The sequence below is a fragment of the Anser cygnoides genome, chromosome 17 (assembly GCF_040182565.1).
Source record: "Anser cygnoides isolate HZ-2024a breed goose chromosome 17, Taihu_goose_T2T_genome, whole genome shotgun sequence".
Classification (NCBI taxonomy): domain Eukaryota; kingdom Metazoa; phylum Chordata; class Aves; order Anseriformes; family Anatidae; genus Anser; species Anser cygnoides.
In genome coordinates, this window is record NC_089889.1 from 7,103,317 (window position 1) to 7,122,910 (window position 19,594).

General features: G+C 44.1%; 1 protein-coding gene across 9 annotated transcripts in view; it reads right to left on the minus strand.

Moving 5' to 3' along the window:
- GALNT9 (polypeptide N-acetylgalactosaminyltransferase 9) overlaps positions 1–19,594 on the minus strand; it is a 586,151-nt gene that overhangs the window by 239,751 nt on the left and 326,806 nt on the right. For 8 of the 9 annotated variants that reach the window (XM_066979037.1, XM_066979045.1, XM_066979041.1 and 5 more), the window contains one exon: positions 3,181–3,266. The exons of the other annotated variant lie outside the window; for it this stretch is intronic. The gene's annotated coding sequence lies outside the window, so the exon portion shown is untranslated. The remainder of the gene's footprint in view (positions 1–3,180; positions 3,267–19,594) is intronic. 9 annotated transcript variants of the gene reach the window in all.

A 19,594-nucleotide genomic window follows, 5' to 3' on the forward strand; every position in this document is an offset into this window, starting at 1 on the left:
CAACAATAATGGCAAAAATTGCTGTGATATCTAAGAATCTGTTGTTTGTTTTTTGGTCTGGTTGTAATTTAAATCTCACGAGCTGCGAGATCACCTGGGGGTTCTAAAATGGCTTCTGTTCAGGTGAGAAAAAGGTTTATTTAGCTTCCCGCAGCTTCTCATAGAGAGTTGGGTAGCATCTGTGAAAGGCAGCCATTTGATTTTGATTAGATTTGCTGAGCAAAGTTGGAATAAAACCAAAACCACTGAGCACAACTGCTGGGGATGCCCATATGTAACACCAAGACACAGGATGTGAGGAGAAGGATCTGGTCTTACAGCAAGACACGGGCGCGTTTACATGTTCACATGAGACCCAGTAAAAAACACTCGCCTCTGGAACAGCATCCACATCGACCACCTGCTGCCACGTCCGGATCTCTCTGTCTTACGACAGCTAAGCCTGTGTCGACACCAGGCTCTGAAGTGGCAACCTATCTCTGCTTCCCTCTTGGTCTCCCCAGGTTTTCCAGTTCTTTCTTCTTTTGCCTATCCTTGTTTGAATATCATGCAGCAAAAATAATTGCTTGCAATTCCTTTTAAAGATCCACTCGAGGCATTAGTTTTCCATCCTCCTCCATCTCTGTTTTCCCCGTTCTTTCAGTTCATATGCTCCTGTTTCTAACCTGCTCCCACACAGCTTCGGCTCTATCCACCTTCCCCATCCAGGATTTTACATCTCAATCATGTCCTCTCTTAATCTCCTGTCTTCTAATGAATTCAAGCCTAATTTTCTTAACCTCTCCACACAGCTCGAAACCACCGAGACCTTTTATCCTACTAGTTACTCTCTCCCACACCTTTTCTAATTCTTCAATATGCTTTCTGTAATAAGAACAAACCGCTAGAGGCAAAAGCCTCTTTTCTGGCAAGTGGAAAGAGATTTATTAGAAAGAACAGAAGAATGTTAATAGCAGCCCCGTTTCCTGCCTGTGACAGACACAAGCAGACACCCATTTTCAGCCGGTGGAGGCCCTTACGAATCCATCCTGCAGCAGTGACGAAATGGGAGCAGCTGACCTGCGGGGGATTCGGTCTGCTTCCTCATCTACACACTGCACAGACTGTCTGCAGCTGCTTCTCACCTGTGCAAGAGAACAGCAAGAACCCGACGCCCACCTCAATAAGCATTTCACTCAAAGGAATCTCATCACTTTCGCACGGTGCAGGTCCCTCGTGGGCTGGGGTGCAAAAAGTTCCTTTCAACTGTTTTACCTGTCTGCTTCAATCTTGACCTAGAGAGACAGGGATCAAGCGTTTCGCTCTAAGGGCATGTCAATCAGCCTCCTCATCTGTTTCCTGGCAGCACAATACCACTGCGAATTTACAAGAGTTCGATCTCCAGAAGGAAGGGATCAGCAGCTTTGCATCCCGCATGCCACCTGTAGAGCAGTCTAGAGGTTTGCACTTCCCTAAACCGCCTAAGCAAAACGCAAGTGGACTCTCCTAGTGTACGTACTGGAAGTTCAACACTAATGGGTGAAAAACAAAGCAGTTCACAGATGCTTCTTATAGACTTTTCCAGACATCTTCAACCTACCAAGTTCCGAGGATAAGACAGAGACTGAGCATTTTCCTCCTAGTCTGTGTTAACCCAAGGGAAACATGGTGGTCAGGTAACATACTGCCAGTTGTCACCATATCAGGCCTGTTAATCCACAAAGTGGGAGAAACAGCTTCAGATGAGCGTAGGCAAGTTTGAAAGGCAACATTTACTCACAAGACACAGGCTGGTGACCACTTGTCTAGAGAGTAAAGCAGAGAACACAAACTAACCGTGGTTTAATCGCCACCTCTGTCACCTGCGTGACACTGGGCAAGCCACATCACGCCTTACGCCAGGCTCTGGGCCTCCCTTCCAGTTCTGTAGAATGAGGACAAACTTCCTACAGATTAAAAGAAAAAAAGTGCAGGTCCACGAGGGGATTAGACACTGAGAAATAAGGCAACAAGAAGCATTGGAAGATATACGCAGTGCCAATGAGACTCATCTAAAAAGCGATCTGTTTCTCAACACAACGGGAGCCACGTGAGGAGAGTTTCTCAGCTCTTCTGGAATACAAACAAGGCCTTTGCCGGGCTGTAATAAATTCCACGAACAAAGCGTATTGTCAAACTGTTGTTTACACATCTTCCAATAAAACGGTACAACATCTTTAATCGGGGTTCTTTACTTTTTATTACCAGGATGTTGTTTATGATTGCAGAATGTTCTTCCTATAGCACTTTGATGCATCCATTAGGCTTCTCTGGTAGCCACAGGGAGATGCAAACCCATTAATTCCTTCGTCATCTCAACACTGTTGCCTCAGGGCTTTAGAAAGATAAACAACTCCATTGTCTAGAAACAAGTCTGAAACTTACCTCTGGACAACTCTGACTCTTCCGAATTACCAAAGTGCGTAGGCTCAGCTCCTATTTCCCCATTTCTCCGTAACTTGCAAAAGTCTGAATTAGACCAACGATGATAAACTGTAACCAAACTTAGAACCCAAATCTGGATCTTTTTGCCACTTTTGGTAGAAAGGTTTGGGACAGATTGAAGCTCTATGCAAAACATTTGCAACAGCATCAATCCAAGTTACTGAGTTTTTTTTATTATTATTATTATGACAGGGCAATATTATAAATAGAGAAAATACAATAATTACTTCATGTCATTAGAGGATTTTTTTCCCGTTCATCCTTACAGCTGCTGCATGTTTAATCTTTGAGCTTCAGTCAGGCCTTCCAAAGATGATGGCTTTTGCCTGGCATTTTTACATTTGCCAATTCAGCCACTGACTGTGCCTCGCTAGAAAATGTCATTCGGTGCAAGGGAAAATTGGAGTTAACACAATCTTTTTATCCACTGAAAAAGATTCAGGTTCTTATTCCCACTTAGAGATAGCAGTACACGGCCTACTGCTCGAACTGGCAGGGCCCTAGGGATTAGAGTGCTTGTCCTGTGTCTATCTGAAAGGTGCAACTGGCTTAAGGGGGAGGAAGGCAGCACCCCAGGTGTGGGAGCTGCTTTCAGAGTCTTCCTCCACTTCTGCTCATAGCTCAGCTAAAAAAAGAATTAACCCTTAAGACACAATCCTGTAGGTGGCTTTATTATTGTTGTGGATTTATTTATTTATGTATTTTCGTTTCACCCACCCTTTTAAAATTCTTGGTCTTTCTTCTCTGAACCACGAGCAGTCCCAACTGCGCTCTCAGCAGCTTCTTTTGGTGAAGTCCGCTCCCTGGTAGAACACAAGGACGTGAAATGAAACATTAGGGATTCCTCCCAGCGTAATAGAACCCATTACATTTCATGGGATTTCTACATTTCATTTAGCCTGAAATAAAACAAAAATTGTGCGTCTTTCCTGAGTCTATGGAGTGAAAAACCAAATGTGCCTTTAACAGAGCTGCAAAAATTAGTCTCTTCTTATTAAATCATACTTAACAAATTATAGCAGTGACACAAGTTAATTGCAGAGTTATCTGGAGGATGGTAGAGTTATCATGAGTCACTCTAATTAGGAAGAGAGCATTATTTCTAACAGTTACCAAAGCTATCACGTTGGAAGAAATTCTTACTGTGAAACGATGAGCAGCTTCCTGCTCTGCTCTAGCCACGCGTTGCTTCCCGACCCCAGCTCCACTGCTACCATTAATACCTGCTCGAGAAACACTAAAACGGAGCCTCAGTTGCAGAGGCATTCACTGTGCTATAAAGATGGATGCTGCTCAGACACTTCATGGTGTCAGGAAGCACAGCCTGAAAGGTGGCAGGCAGATACCATCACCGACAGTGAGCGAGCAAAGCATGGCAGAATAAACCACTTAGGGTTTATGAGCAGAGCGAGCAGTTAACCAGAGGCTACACTACAAAGCAACGGGGTCCCATTGTCAGCCACATCCCTCTCACAAATCGTGACGGGACAGAAAACATGGCACATCACGTTTCTGTTATTCCAATGCCCAAGGCCAACTGTATGGGGGCAATGAGAAGAGAAGGGCAGATGTAAAGTAAGTACAGATGTAAAAGAAAACACTTCAGCAGCAAGTCACCAGCTACAAGTAATCAGGGACCTGGTAAAGTCACAGCTGCAGAGAAATGGAGATTGGGGGCCTGGAGGAAGAAGAAAAATGCCAAACAGTCACCAGTGCCTTGAGAGCAAGAGCTAAAAAATTGGGTAAGTAGGAGGGGATGCTGTGATTCATTTAGAGACAGGAAAGGGAAGGAGAACGAACTATAAGCCAAGATTTCCTTTTAACCAAAGGACTGGGATGTTCTGGAGGTTTCTCTGGACTTTCCTGCAAAGGAGGATCAGAAATGCACTGAAGCTCCTACACATTGAGAAGGGGTTGAATAATCGTGATTACTTCACACTACAGAAGAGCAATACGTACCACCCAAGAGTGGCAAGGAGTTTACAGTGCCCCTTCACAGACCTCAAGTACTGGGCTGCAACCATTAGTACATAAAATAATATATATATATATATATAGGAAAAAAAAAGTGGAAATATTTTATCAGGTTTAACTGGGCAAACTTCTGGTGTCTGTTCAGCACAGTGCTATGATTTCTTCAGAGCCTCCTGGTGCCTCCCGCCTGCGGTTTCTCTTGGGCAAGGGAGAAGCTGTTTGTTGATAAGAGGCCTGCAGCGGTGTGGGGGTGCTAGCAGTCCCTGGAAGATTTAATGCTGCATTTCAGTAACAGCCCACAAAGCACTGGGTAGAACTTCCTCGTTAAGCTGTTTTATGATAAATCAGTGTTAAACTGTAATTGCAATTTGCTTTTCAAGAACACTCATTTCTCAGAAGTCCATAAAAGTTCAGGATGAACATCAGCTAAGCCAGATTTTGCACTTCAGCCCCTTTGTTTTTTGGATTTGAACTATCCCCAATTACTTCCTTATATACCTCTGACATTTAAGAGATCTATAGCCAATGTGTTCTGTGCCTGTTGGCAGGAGCGCAGCATTATTCACACCACCAGATACCACTTTCTGTAATAACTCAGACTGAGGGGAAGGTGCAAGCAAAGCAGCCTGACCTATCTGCAAAGAAAAAATAATGTGTTTTGCTTTTCTACGGTATAAGGGATTTTTTTTCCCCCCACACATCTGAAAGGGAGCTTTGGGACACAAAGGTCTCATTTTAAGCTCCGTACCCAACAGTATGGGGGGGACAATGTCAGACGCATGAAGAGGAGGAACAAAAACAGTAATAATATTCAGCTCTTTCTACCCAATTCTGTCATTTGCTATCGCAACCAAACACACTTCCCTCTGTGTTTCAAGGATCACATCTCATTAACGTGGGCTTCATGCATGCCTAAGGTAATCAGCGATTTGCAGAAGGTCCATGGAGCACACAGAAGAGATTTCTGGTTTAAGAAAGGAGGCGTTTGGAAGCCTATTGCTCAACCAGACGTGAACAGTCTCTCCCGAGGCTCACGATGTTCGTGTGCTTCCCCCTTTTCACCATGCAGACGCCCCCAGAACAGTCTCCCAGAGGCGCTGGCTGCAAAAGCGGACCTGGCAGACACATCACCGACCCACTCTGCCAAGAGGGTTTTGTAGATTCCCTGGTAAAAATTACAGATCACCTGCCCTTGTTTCAGGGCTGTCTGTCAACACCCAAATCTTGACATAGCTGCACCAGTGCAGATCTCTGGCACAGCCATCTGGGCCACTTACCCAGCATGAAAACAGGGAGCGCAACCCTGGTGGAAAATTGCAGCTTACAGAAGATAAATGCAGCTACATGGCTAGCTGAAAAATGAGAGCTGGATGGTAGATTCCCATTTCAGAAAAGACTCTCCAGGGATCACTCCTATGGAAAAAAACATCTGCCCTTCGTTTGTATCAAATTCTTGCTGTTCTCGAGTGTCAGAAAAGGGAGCTGCACGCGTTAGTACAACGTATAACTCCTGCACCAGCAGTGTAGTATTGTAGAAATGCAAACATATCCACAATGCACACAAGAACAATAGGATCAAAAAGCGACACTGAAAGAGAAGCTGGTTAATTGGACCTGGGTGGCATTTGCAAAGAGCAGCTAATCACATGCCAGATGATCAATGCAAGGTAAATTTCAGCACTCTCGTTACTCCATTTGTTATCAGTGACAATTTTCTCATTTAGCTCACTTCGGACAACTGAAGTTACTTTTGCTGCTGTCACCTTACATCTAAGTTGTACTTGGAGATCAGTGCTGTGAACTCACATTTCCAAAATACTACAATCCAATATGCTTCAAACTCTTCTGCCCTTTTTTCACCTTCTCCATTTGTGTTAAAAACTTTGTAGGAAAAGAGTGCACTGATACCTTAAGCTTATGCTCCGAGCAAATCCAGTCAGTCCTTGCTGCAGATATTTGTCATTTAAATATGTGTTCCTCATTTGAAAAGTTTAATTGTAAAAACTTTGCAGCAGTAACCATTTTCAGGATATACACGTGAAAAAAATGGGCTGCTGCTATATTGCAAATAAATTATAGTCAACCTAGTTATCTTTTTCTAGAAAAAAAAACATGATTTCTGTCTTTATTAGCTCCACTTCTTACAAAAGGAACAAACCAATGAATTCTACTTGGAAAAAAAAAAAAGTTTGCTCTTTTGGCCGTGACTTTTGGGTTGCTAGAGAAATAAGTGCTGCAGAAATGATCCATGCAGTGCTGAGTATTTTAATGTAATGGGCATCCTCTAATTTGTACTGCAGACAATTTCATCTCTAAGACGTTAAAAGCTAAATTGCATAGTAAGATACCAGAAGCTAGGGGATCGCAGAAGAGTTTAAGATCTGTTTAGGTTTTGTCTACCACAACGGAGCAGTGTTTTTCATTCCCGCTCAATATTTGTCATCCATCAAATCTGCTTAGGAGGTTAGTCCGGCAGCTCGCACCAGCTCCATCTGGTTTCACAGAGCGCCGCATCCCTCGGTGCCTAGTAAAGCCAAGGAAATCGAACGGCGAGCAGTGCGTCGCCTCGAACAGCGCCGAAACACAGCCCGTGATAAGTTACATCCATTTCAGCGTACCCTCTGCAGTGCAACGCGAAGTGGGAGAGAGTGGTTTATGATGCAAGGATTGAAATGATGCATTTGTAGTTCCCCTGTAGCAGCTCAAAGACACTTCTACAGGGGAATTATAATCCCCTCGCGTATCAGTCTCAGGGCAGCTCATTGCGAATTCTCTCTTAGCGTTTGGCCCTGTGTTCAGCAGGGCTGCATGCGCCGAGCAGTGGGGAACATGGTGCCAAGGGGTAACGAACAGGCCACACTGTATTTTAATTATGGAGAAGAGAACAAGGCATTCTGACAGATGATGGCAGGCTGCACTGATTGCTTCTTTGATGGAAGCCTGTCTTGGTGAATGAAGTGTCTTTCAGTACAGCAGAAATAATGAGCTCCCTAGTGTAGGCTCAGCTATTTTTAAGGAACCATTTTCTTTCTGCTCCGCAGCTATCAGCCAAACTACACCAATCCTTTCAAACATGGCTTAGGGTAAAAAAGCGTAGCTGGAAATTCACGGCAGTCCAGCCTATCATTATGAATAACAAAACAACCTGCGCCAAGCAGCACTTAACTCAGATTTAAGAATGCCACCATTTGATCAACAAGGCCCTTTGCTGACTGCGCAGCTGCGCAGTCCCAGGCAGCACAGATTTCAAATGCAGACAGGATTCGACCCCTGGCACCACCTTCACTGACAGTCAGACTCACGCAGTACTTTCCCCTGAATGCTGCCGCCCTGAGCCCCTGCCATGGGACACGGCTCCCACTGGGCATTTGCAGCTGAGTCTTTGTGCTTCAGATTTCCCTCTTGCGTTCCCAAGTCCTGTCACTGCAGTTCAGCTCTCAGTCCCAGGTGCAGCCTTCCCACTACTTATCTGAAACCGCCGTTTTCTCCAGGGACCGTCAGGCCATCCTGGCTTTGACTCCTTCAGAAATATTTTACAAGGCAGCTCCCAACAGATCCTGCTTCCCTCTGGCCTTTCTTTAACCCTGCAAAAGGACATCCTTTTAGATGACACACCGCACCATTATATGACAACTACATTTCCCAGATTCCAGCGTTAAGGAGACACCATTCTTGGTTACTTTTAGCTAGGAGGGTTGAGCATTAATTGTCCTAAGGAACAGATTTTTCCATTACTAGCCCCAGTATAACCCAGAGCAAAGGCGATTGTGCTGTACAGTGGGGGAAAACCAACACGCATCAAAGCCAACGTCAGGAAAAACAATACTAAATGAGCAGCAAGTTTATGAGCAGATAGGAGGAGAAATGATTAAGCATTGAAATGAATACTGACCACAATAAAACAGGCTAATATAATGGGTATCACATTCTAATTATGAGAAGGAAATAATTTCTAGTAACACCATAGCTTTAATTAACCACTACAAAGTAAATGTGGTGGTAAATTAAAACAAAAGCAAAAATTGGAAATCAGAAGTAACATTTTCCTGGAGAACTACTAGGAGGCTTTGCGCCTCATTCCACAGACTTCAATGTAACACACTCCCTAAAATTATTCCAGGCCTAATTCTCCTCCGGAATGAATCGGCGTCGTTGCAGTAACTTCAAAAGCAAGAGAAGTACAAACTGAAGACCTGACACTGAAACTTAAGGGGGGGGAAAAAATAGGTCTTCTCTTCTGTCATTAATCTTTCATGAGCCATCCCCAATTCCGGCAAATTTATTCATTATTTGAAAGTATTTCCCAAACAGTCAGCATGAATCATTTCAAGACTTGGGCAGTTCACTAAAACATCCTTTTCGGCAGCTCGTGAGTCGAGATGTGCAGTTGTGTAACAACACTTCTGCCTCTGCTTTGCCACCTGAAACATGTCAGCAGGGACAAAGACAAGAAGACGAGCAGCTATAGTTCAGGAAATGGAGAACGTTCTTCAGGAAAACCAGACATAAAGAAGAATTTCTGATAACTTGCAAGCATCCTCAAATATCATAAGCAAATTATTCATAAGCATGATTGGTACGGACGTGATGAACACAATTGCAACTTTCGGTCAAAGCTGGAGCCCATTTTCAAAGTCCTGGACCCAATATATAAATGACTCATATAAATCTCATTAGCGTGAATTATAAAAAAGTTAGATTAGATTATAAAACTATTTCTTAATTAACTATAAATCTCTCGCACAATTCTCTACTTCTAAAGTACACTAGTCTAAAAAGAGACAGCCAAACAGCAGGGTAGTTTCTTGAGTTTCTTGAGCGTGACAGCCACTCTCGGACAACCAGCGTCCATCCGCAGGACAACCCTGCAGCCCCCAGGAAGGTGGCACCAGCCAAAGTCTGGAAGCAGAGGAGCAGTTCTGTCCTCTCCTGCTCTTGTCCAGAGACCAGGATGCTGTAAAAGTTCCCAGAATAAACCATGTTCCCCATGAATCAAAACTTGTTCACGTGGTTCAAAAAAAGAAGTAGGTGGCAGCGTACAAGCCCTGCAACTGCCGCTCACCAAAGATGCATTTATTTCTTTCAACCCTTGCCCTCTATAAATTATCCTACAGACCATGCCTTTGAAACTGCTGCTTGGCCTGAATCTTTTTAATAAATCAGCCTAGGGCATCATTCACTGAAATTAATTAAAATTTGGAGAAAGCAATAAATACCCGTAACAGAAGTATTAGGTAGCCTCAGCATTAGGTACTGGCATTCATAACTGCTGCAACTTCAAGAGGAACACTTTCTTTAACCGCAGCCAGTGCTCCTCAGGGACCATGCCAATCTAGCTGCATTTTGAGGTAGGGAAATCAGGAGAATTTCTTTGCTCGTCTATACCGGGTCCAACCTTAATCTGGATGGGAGGAAACTGGCACTTTACTGAGCCAGCCCCTGAGGACAGACTGCTTTGTATGTGCTAGGAAGCTCACCCAAAGGGTTTTGTGTTTCTCGTTAATTCCCCTTCCAAACAAACGTTACAATTTAATCTCACTTTTTACAGGGGAAGGATTTCACAGCACAGAAAGGGCCCCAAGCCCACGTGTAAACCCAGTACTTACCCGAATTCTTTCATTCATTTCAAACCGTTCACCTTCCCCACCATCCAAGTCACTTGCACTTGATGGATCACAATCCACGCTGTGGGCAGAACGGGATTTACCTTCAGTACAACAGCAAGTCGAGCGTGTCAGAGAACAGCCACAGGACGCTGAGCGGTATTGACGGCTGAAGTCTCCGCGCCTGTCATTTCAGACACCGCAGAGTTTGCAGCGCCTGACAGCCGGAGAATAACAACCGACTGCACATGTCCTGGTGCTGCAGGGGAGAGCCGTCCACAAATCAGCCCAGCCTGTCTCAGATTAGAGTGGGCTGACTCCTTCTCTATGATCTTGAGCACAACATAAAGAGGTTGGGCTGTACATCCTGAAACAGAACTGGAAGTAAATATGAGATGGGTTCCCAGAGGACTGAGCAGCTTTGACGCTCAGACATGGTACTTCTCTGACTGCTGCTTCCAAACGGGGCCAGGGGGCTGACTTAAGATAAAAGTTGTTTCTTCACTATCCAAAGATCCCTTGATTGATCTTAAAGAGCCTGATCCGAAGCCACCTCCCTGAAAGCCAGAGACTGCCAAGTATTCAAGCAGGGTACACCACTCCAGAGCACCTGGGTGCGGGACTTCCCAGGAGGGTGCGAGGAGGAGGGAGCAGCTGCATTTATTGCAGAAAGGTATTGGAGAAAATAAAAATAACAGCGACAGAGGTAAAGTGTGCCACAGAACTTTCTAGCCTGATTTCTCAAGATGTTTTACAAACATTGTACCTAGTTTTGTGTGAGTCCTTAAGGCAAAGATGAGAATGAAATGGCAGCATCCCTGAGCTCATCCAGTCATGCTCACAACATATGTGGCAGTGTCACTGCTAACGGCCAGACTTGAGGGCTCTGACAAACAAATGTTAGCACACATGGTGTCCCCCTGATGGATTTTCAGTGGGGAAATATGGTCCTAACACCCAGTTTAGGATCAGGCATCCCTGGCATCCAGCTGTCAGGAAGCTGAGACAAAAAAACCTTGTGTGAAATGAAATTGTCCCCAGTTCAGTCTTCAGAAGTGCTTCCAAACTTCCACTTTGTCAAAGTAAACTGGTTCCGTGTGCGATAGCACAGTTTCATCGTTATAAAGTTGGAAGTAAGGAGACAAAAATAAAAGCTACACCGTAAACCATATCAAAGAGGGAAAACTGTGCTTTGTGAAAGAAGATTTTTGATGTTAAAACATGTTTTTAGGTGAACAGCTGCATTAATAGGATGCATGATTAACAGAGGAGCTTATGCTCCAGCTGGTCAGTGGGAACACCAGGGGAAGAGGGTGTCATTAGGTATCAATGTTATCAGCTGATATATATACATTCCAGGTCCTGGCAAAGGAATCTTAATGTACCATAGGATATGAAAACAAATTAAGAAAGACTTAACTAAAATCCAACTAAATCCTTCAACTAAAATCCAGCAACATCCTCTGCGATGAGGAACAGCCATGCTCAGCCTGCTGCCTGCCACTAGCCAAAGATCCCCATGACCCACAGCTACAGCATCAAGGAAACCACGGAAGGATTTTTTAAGGTAATGCTGCTACTTTTTAAGCTGTGCAACATGCTGAGGAGGAAGCAGGTCACCTTAGCTATATCCCCTTGAAGGGAGGCAATTCTGCTGCTGGCAATTGTAGGCTTCTACATCTGCGTACGTATTGCTAAGACAGCTATAATGCAGATGCCAAAACGCCATTTGTTTGGAGCAGTCATACTATAAAATTTGCTTCTTTGATGGGAAAGCAAGTCAAACCCTGGCTACATGCGATATAGCTTGAAGACTTTCTCCGGTTACTGCTGGCCCATGCATGCTGTTCCTTACCATCATTTAACACTGGCTGCTAACAGCACTCATTCCTACCGCTGTGTAAGTTTCAAGGCAAAAATTTTATAAAGCCCATTGATTTTATTTTTTTTTTCTTTTCTTATTTATACTAAGCTCATCCTGGCTCCTACCGTGCCCATGGAACCGTTCCTTTAAAACTCAGATCTGCAGGTGTAATTCCAGTGGAGCTTTCTCAATAAACATTGACTTCCTTCTACAAGCTTCTAAACTGGGCAATGGGATTTATCACTATTTTCTGCCCCAAATACACATATACACATAAACACACACACATATATATATCCATGTTACTTTTCAAAAGCTTCAGCTGACCCTAGCTCCACTCCTGTCTTCCTGAGCTGAGTCCTTTAAGAGTTATTGATTGTGCCTATAGATCTGGCACATGACCAAATTTCTTCTTTACGGTGTTAAATTCTGCCCAGCTGCTAACCCCTCTTTCCACATATGCATAAATAAATAAGCTGCTGAGAGCATTTTCAATCTGTTATCACTATATCAGGTGTTCCACACGCAGAAAGCCAGAGCAGCTACTTCTCACACTCCTTTATTTAATGTCTCAATGCCAACCAGTACCTAATGGAGGCAATGATTGAATACTGACATGCATATTTTTTCCAACCCAGTTCTCCTCTGGCAATAATGCCTGACCAAGATTGATGAGTCTAATACCAAAGCAGGCGGTTTGTTTGTTTCTTCTATAGGCTTCATTTTTCAAATAGCCTCAGATTCCCCCTCCCTATCCCAAAGAAAAAAGGGAATGGAAAATTGAGATGACTACCAAGATACCTATATGCGTTCAGTTGTTGTTTCCTCGGGCTACCAAACCACAAAGGTCAGATTCACTAGAGCACTAACGTGGTCTATTCTAGCATAATTCAACTGTTTTTACATCAGTATAAAACCGGCCTGTCACAGTGACACATGCAGCTCCCTTGGTGAGGGCTTCGGTTACTGGGGTGGAACAAAACCTGAGCAGGTCTGATCGGATCACAGCAGCCGCGTTTCACACATACTTATGAAGTGCCCACACAAAATTCAAGGCAGATCTCGAGAATAAGAGTGTCAGCAGCACAAACAAAAAGGACAAAATAGACTCAACAGGAAAGGCACTGTTTTCCCCTTTACACTGTCTGTAGGAGTCTGTCTGCAGCAGATCCCAAGGACATCTGAGAACAGCAAGAAAACATTGACACGCAAAGCTGAGCTAGGAGCCATTTTACAGCAGGGAGCAAGACCACAGTGTATGTGACTCAAAAATAAGACACTTAAAGTTTGCCTTGCCTAAGGAGAATCCACTGGGAGGCAAAGTACACTGCTGTATGCTACAGATGGCAATTACCTAGAAAAAGAACAGGGGAAATGGAAGAAAGCTCTAAAATAGGAACTTGATGATACATTTTGCTCTCTGAGGAGAAACCTGGCAATGCTGTATTTGTAGATCAACTCTCCTGTGTTTTTATCAAGAGCGGTTAGGACCTAGCCTACTGCTTAGTTTCGTAGTATCACTTAAATTTATATATGCTTTTTCACAAAGAAATCATCTCTGTTCTGGGGTTCGTTTCATAAAAGAAGACACTAATCTTGATTGTTTACTGGTGTATCTGACCCACGTGATGCTCAGTGCTCGATGCTCAAGGGCTGGACAGAGGAATACATCTACTTTTCCTGAAACCTACCTGCATGAAAAGCTGCTTTCATGTCCCACTGGTGTGACAACAGGGACTCTATGATGACATAAACCGAATAAAAACAAAACAGGGGGCTGTCTTCTGAGAGCCTCTGAATGTTGTGCAGAAAACACACACAGGCTCAGAAAACAGCTGCCTCTTTCTCAGCTCCAGTCAGGATGCACCAACATTACAAATAACACACGAATGATACACACGGAGGCAGATTTTCTTGTGAGCTGGAAGCAGAAATAGCTTCTCTTTAAAACTGCCTGAATCCCATTTATGAGACCTTAGAAAGCAGCAGCACTTAAACTTCAGAGCCAAAGACAAAGGAAAATTGTAGAGATGAGTCCCCAGAGGCATCTCTGCTCATCCTTAGCCTTAGAACTTCCTGCTAGTCTATTACACTGCTCCTAATTTGAAGCAACGTATGATATATAGAAAAGGTTAAATAGGACTGATCAGCAGCATAAAGTGCATTTTACACTTAATTAAGTAGGGGCAAAGAGAAGCTAGCAGTTCTGTTATATGGTACATCTATACTATAGCAATCTTGCAAATTCTCTCTTGAATGATGCATCACCTTTCTTAGACATCTGACAAAGCTCACAAAACACCACCACAGCACGCATCTTCAAATCAAGAAGCAAAAGGGCTCAATTTACCATACACACATTCAAGGATAAAGAATCTCTACAACAGACATATTAAGGAACATGACCCATTTAGCTGGTAGTTACAGGCATAGTTTTGTGCCCCAAAACCCTTTGAGCTCTCACTTCCTTTTTAAAATAAATATAAGGAGCAAAACTCAAAATGCTGCTCTGTCCACCAAAATTACCAGTAATTGCCTTAAGTCTTAGAGATGTCACAGCAGATGTCACAGCTTTCATTACAAAATAAGACTTTTTCCGTCAAATAAAATGTTTCATATTTAAAAACACCTGCAAGATATGGGAAATACAGTACAATTTTCAAGATCCTGGATCTTTGATCCTGAGAGATGTTTCACTATTAACTTGATAAAATAACTTCTGATGCATTCAAATCCATCCCCAATTGGTTCCACGGACTTACTCTATGCAGCGTATGGCAGGTGCTGATATGTCATTGGGAACTGTAATTCACATTATAACCAGCTTCTCTGAGGTCCTTTGAAGTGATGTTACTATTCTTGGGATATTTTCTAAAAGCTCTTGCAAAATGATCCATATCCTCAACTGCAGCTAAACAATAATTGATTTTTCTGTTCTTTCTAAGCACTGTCCCATTGCCAACATATATTTCACATTTAAGTTCCTGGAGCATTTTGTTGCCTCTCCAGCTTAATCTCTCCTTTCCATAAACTTACTTTATGAGCCTCCCCATCTGTTTCCGTGAGATGTGTGTACACGTGCTGTACGCGCATCTCTCTCTATAGCTATTACCCAGACAGGTGTATGTTTGCCGACTGCACAGCATGTACACGCAGCCTGTCAGGAGCTGCCGTGACAATGCTGTAAAATGAGATTCTGAATCTGCTTCGCTGCTGATCCTGCTGCACGTTTAATATCTGTGACCATGATAAATTATGTTGGACATCCCGTCTTCCTCTCACCGAATCATAGCCTACAACATAACATCTCTCTCTGGTGTCACACGTTGTTTTGGGATTATGAGCTCTTTGTGTGCATTAAGTTTGCATTTTTGGCCATTATTTTGGATTTTTATACTGACAGTGAAACGGACTATTAGCACCACATTCCTTTTTATCTGTTTGCCAATGAAATACAATATCAAAATAATGCTGAGTGAGCAATCTCATTGCACTGCCCAGCCCTCCTGCTTAATATTAGTACCCGGGTGAGATGCACCTTACACAATTAAATAAAAGTCAGTCCTAACTGGGTTTGATACTGAATAAAATGGACCCTCCTACCCCTTCAAAAACATTGTTAATGTCTGTAACATCAGCAAAGAGCCTCATATCAACATGCCCCCGTGCCTGGCTGTCAGGCTCCCAACCAGCCCCAGCACGTCCTGCTGTCCAGATGTGGACATCGGCTCAGCGGTTGCATAAAGCCTCAGGAGTAAGATCTAGTTTCAAGGGTTGTTTTCCTATTGCTGTGAGCACAGGATGCAAAAGCACAGCTTATTTCATGTCCCTGGGATGGCTCTGCGTACGGAGGTTAGCTGAAGAGAGCAGCAGCCAGATACGTGCTGGTCCCAGCAGGCGTTGTTATCGGCTGTAACCTGACACGTTCTGTCTTGGCAGCATTGCACCTCTCACTGCTTTGGCTAGGGTTGAAGGAGAAAACACACAAGGCTCTTCTTCCAGGGAAGCGCTGTACGCGATCACCCCAGCAGCACAGAGCAGGGTGCAGGCACTGCATCCCAGCTGCTTGCATACTAAGGGTTAAAACACCACCGGATTGTGTCCTTTTTTTTTTTTTCTTCTCCCCTTTGTTGATTTTTCATAACTGAGGGTGTGTTTCTTTTCTTAGGTCCTCACCTGGGAATTTCACCTCACTAAGCTGCTGTTATTGCAGGGACCTACAACCCTCAGCATGCCCTTGGGTCTTCCTGCTCTTTTCTTACAGCACAGCATAGCTGTAGCTTGTGATTTTTACTACAGGTCTTAAACTTGGGCAGTATTTTTTGCTTTATGACCATGTGAAGCCATGTAGGATGGATTCTTCCAGACACAGCATTTCCCCTCACCCCAGTCGCTTTCCAAACCTGTCTTTGTAAGCACTGACAGAGAATCGGTTGGAGTAAACAGATAAAAAACAAACAAACAAATATTCGTTCTGTGAATTTCAAAGCCAACATTTTTGTTTTTTTTTTTAGGAAGGGACCATTTCCTTTCCTGGGGATGAAATACTGTTCAGAAACACCAGCAAATGTAATTTATTCCTGAGGGAAACATGCACAGCAGCTCAAAATTTGAGTCCCTGGCCTTTGAGGCTGGGCGGGCCAGGTTCCCAGCCCCACTTCAGCAGGCCTGTGCACAACAAGGTTAAAGTGTCATTGAACGCGGGACATTTTGGCACTTCTGGACAAGAGTACTTGTAAAAAGGCCTCCTCCAGTACAGGGACTAACTAGGTCGTTAAATACTGCGTGGTGCTCAAGTGCTCGAGGTCCTGTTTAAGTTCAAGTGTTGGGAGCGCTGCGTTTACCTGCCCCAGAGAGCACAGGAGCTGCTTTGGGTCTGGTGCTCCAGGCAAGCGGTGTGCGGGAAGCATTTCTGCATCCACCCACACTCACTGATTTCTTCTGGCCGACCACTGCTGTAAGAAAAAGTATGCAAGAGCAGCCACAGAGCCTTTATTCTGCAAAGAGACACGTTTGCCATACGCCTGCTCTGCAGCTATGACCAGCCACCTGGGGTGCCACCGGCCTGCGTGCCATCAGCCACACATCCCTGAGAGGCAGGGAAACGTGGGGACAGGCTGGGAAGCCCCTCATTTACTTACGTGGCCCAGAAAGCAAAAAGAGGGTGCACATGGGGAAGGGAGGCATGGCCATCAAACTGAAACATTTGCTTTGTCTTTTTTTTTTTTTCCTTTTAACAAATTAAAAGTCTAAAGACTACAGCTTGCATAATTTAATATGTCTGTAAACATGGAACATGCATAATTGATGTTAAACAACATGCTAATCACCTCATAATGTGAGCAGAGGGGCACGCTGCCCTCGGTTTATGTATAAGTAACAAGATGGAAGCCTGCTGAGCTCTGTATAATGGGGTCCCCCCCTTACATTTGTGCCTCAGCATGATGGTAAGCCACAGCTTAGCCAGGAAACCTGATGTATTATTTATGCTAAGCTCTGAACTGAAATGCTGTTCTCTATTTTATATAAATATATATATTACTCCTCCAAACACAGTGACTGATTCTGTTAGGTCACTGCAAGAAGAAACTTCCCTGCAATATTTAAAAAGGGGACAGTGGATGCAGCAAGCATCAGCAGTGGGGCGAGACGCCGGTTTCTCCACGCAGTGAATCACAGAATCAACAGGCGCGGCCCCAGTCCTCTTCCTGTAGCTGCTTGGAAACTTCACAGAGGTCTGAAGGCTACACACCAGTACCTACAGCATGGAGCCCTGCAGGAGATGCCTGTGCAGGTGAAGTGGGATCTTTCACTTCTGCCAACTTGAAGCCATCACTGTACCCGCTCAGGAGTGAAGCACTGCCAAGAGGATAAATGTCCAGAGCTGTTACTGCTTCTAACACCAGAGTCCTGATTTGCCAGTAACTAACATCAATCTTTGCATGAAGTGTGCCAGAGCGAACTGTTTGGAAACAAAGCTCCTAACTTATTTTCTGGTGGGGACATGGATGTTGACGTGCAAGCAGAGAACCTAATCCAGAGTCAATTCTGTTACAAATACAGATGCCATCAGAGAGATAGCATTTCTCCTCCAAGTATTCCTGCTCACATTGAAGGAAGTAGACCTGTTGGCTCTCACAAAAATTGAGAATTTCTATACTGAAATAGAGGTGGAGAAAAGAGAGGCATTACTAGGAAAATAAAGGGAAGCATCAAGGGAAGCAAACCAACAGTAAAAAATATATGGAGCAGGAATGGCAGAGGGGTAGCAACAGGCAAGCCCTCTCCCACCAGCAAACAGCAGGCGTTGCAGGGAAGGCAGCCACAAGCACCAGCCTACTGAAACCAGGGACAGAGCTCCTGTTGACTTCAGAAAGAACACAACAGAGCTTCAGAACAAATTTAGCATGAATTTTACACTGTTTCATCCTCCCAAGAGGATGCAGAAGGGCTGAATTACACAAACAGGTATAGCACAAAGAGACAGCAATGAATCTGCAAGTAGCTTCCATCTAGCTAACACAATATATCTGACTTTTGCCTTGTCAGAGGTCTGGCTTTAATTAAAATCAATCTTAAATAATTTACGTGGCATTTCATTAAATGCGCACTGAGTTAGACCAGGGCATTATTTAATGTATCCAGGATGTGAGCTGAGAAGCTAAGGTCGTAACAGCACATTTGTGTTGCTTTCTCCTTTTTGGAATCTGCTGTTTAAAGAGAAGATACCAATAATTTTTAACCTTGCTGCAGGCAGACCAAGTCACTCCCAAGGAATACGTTAGCCAGGATAATTAAAAGACCACATAGCCACAGACAGATGCGAGTCATTCTGTCATAACGCCAGAGCTGCTTTAGCAGTGGCACTTTAGAAGTTTGACATGAGTTGCAGCATGCCCAGACTGTGCTCTCAGCTGAATGGGGGGTAAATACTTACTGCTGGAGGGGAAGACAAAAAAAAAAAAAAAAAAAAGGAAAAAGAAGAACATGGCAAGGGAACAACAAGGTAGAAAGAGGCTACATAAAATAAGATAGTTGGGCAAAGCCCTAAAGGAGGCAAACGACACAGCTAGGACCAGATGTACTGAAGTAAGGATAGCTTTTCTGTCTTTTGAGGTATAGGCACCCCATTGGGGTGATGGCTGTACTGGCTGGAAAAGTTAATTGTACAAAATCTACCTCCAGGCTCCTTCGCACTGGCCACCCTACTCACGTCTGTTCAAGCAAATCCTTTTTCACTTGGACTTCAACATCAACATGATTTTTATTTTTATGTTTAAACTGACTTGACTAATCACAGTGGAGATGGGTTTCCCAGCTCTTGCACAAGTCCCTACACTGGCAGCTTGCAGGGAGGGAACTGCAAGAGAGGGCAGCCAGAGAGCAGGGGGGGCTAGGGGAGGTGTGCCAGCGTGGACACAGACTGATCACTGCCAGGGAAGGGAGGGCACAGGGGACGCTCCCACTGGGCCCCGGGGGTTCAGTCCTGGAGTCACAAAGGGCTACCAAGCCACCTTGGCTCTCTCAGAGCCGTTTTTGCACAAAATGTCTCCACAAGAGACATGGGATAGATGCAGCAGCTCTAAATCACCTAGAGGAAAGGATATAGCTCTGTCTGCTGCCAGTTTGCAGCTTCATACGTCAGCCCTTGCAGGAAGCAGAGACGTACTAGACAGAAAGCCACCTTTGC